This window comes from Echinops telfairi, unplaced genomic scaffold (genome assembly GCF_000313985.2).
Source record: "Echinops telfairi isolate 266 unplaced genomic scaffold, ASM31398v2 ScPeMD7_7420;HRSCAF=8458, whole genome shotgun sequence".
NCBI classification, from domain to species: Eukaryota; Metazoa; Chordata; class Mammalia; order Afrosoricida; family Tenrecidae; genus Echinops; species Echinops telfairi.
This window is the reverse complement of record NW_022111320.1, coordinates 32,092,234-32,093,615: the sequence shown is the minus strand read 5'-3', so window position 1 is coordinate 32,093,615 and position 1,382 is coordinate 32,092,234.

The following is a 1,382-nucleotide window of genomic DNA, read 5'->3' as shown; positions in this document are numbered from 1 at the left end:
GAGGAGCTGATTCAAGGAACCCAAGCAGAAAGCGAATTTTGAGAATGATGAGGGCAATGAATGTACAAATGTGCTTTACACAATTGATACAGGTATGGATTCTGATAAGAGTTGTATGAGCCCCCAATGAAATGATTTTTTTAAAAGCTCAGATGACACCACCCTTCTCACTTCCTTTGACATGTTATCAGGAAAGGGCAGTGCCTGGATAAGGATAGGATGCTGGTGCAGTAGAAGGGCAGTGAGGAAAGAGATGGGCTGACTCCGAGGCTGCAACAGTGGACTCGGACAGAAACCATGGTGAGGCTGGTGCCGGACCGAGCAGTGTGCTGCTCTGTTGTACATGAGTGGGAACTGATTCCGGGGCATGTAACAACAGTAACACTTAAGCATTTATTTTGATACATTTATAAGGTCTCTATATAATTTTCTTCCTTCATATTTTGTTTTGCTCACTTCTGTTTTTCCTTTGAATTATGATTGTTATGCTTAACACCATGCCTGCTATTTTCCTTGGGGCATAGGGTGGCTATAAGTTAAAAAATACAACTCCCCCATCAAGGAGATTCTAAGTTTCATTTCTAAGTTTGGGGAAATTAGAAGTGAACACGCTTTTGAAATAACTAGATATTTAAGAAAAATCTGATCCAAAAAGCCTGGGGTTAAAGATGTGAGAAGAAAGTTTTTCACATCTGTTAGGTTCTACCCAACTTGCCTCAGGTGCACCATTTGAAGGGCATTAAAGCAAAGAGCCCTCTTTAATCCGTATAAATAGTATGTTGATGAAATAGTATCTTTCTTGATTGGTGAGATCATTGAGCACCTCAACATTTTGCAGTGCAGCTACCAACACCGAACATTTCACCCCACTACCCTCTAGCCCGTCTGACCTTTAGATAATAGATTGAAAGCATGGTCTGAGTATTCGTTTGCAAAAAGTTTCTCTGGCGTAAAAATGGTTATGCCTACAGTCAAGAGAGTGGGTGGGAATGAGTCACATTGAGACACCCATGCTATTTGTACTGTGTTAACAATCTGGCGTGTCCAACCAGCAAGCAGAGGAGCATCATCCTGTGCTTTCCGTCCTCTGCCACCTTCCCCAACACAATCACTGCCAACAAGCCCCTGGAAACACCAACAGAAAGAACCTGGTTAACAAACGGTGCCTCCCACACCACACGTGAGGTGTCCTAGTACAGAGAGCTCCTTTCATTTTAACCTGATCTGCAGCAAAAATGGCCACCTGTAGAGGGTTAACAGAGAACTCATTTGTTTTCTTCTTTCCTGTGTCCACAAGGAATAAAAAGGGATCCGAGTCGCAATAGGGTTGATTGTTTAAACGTGAGAAAGCAGGGGGAAGAACCATGACATTGAGGACACGT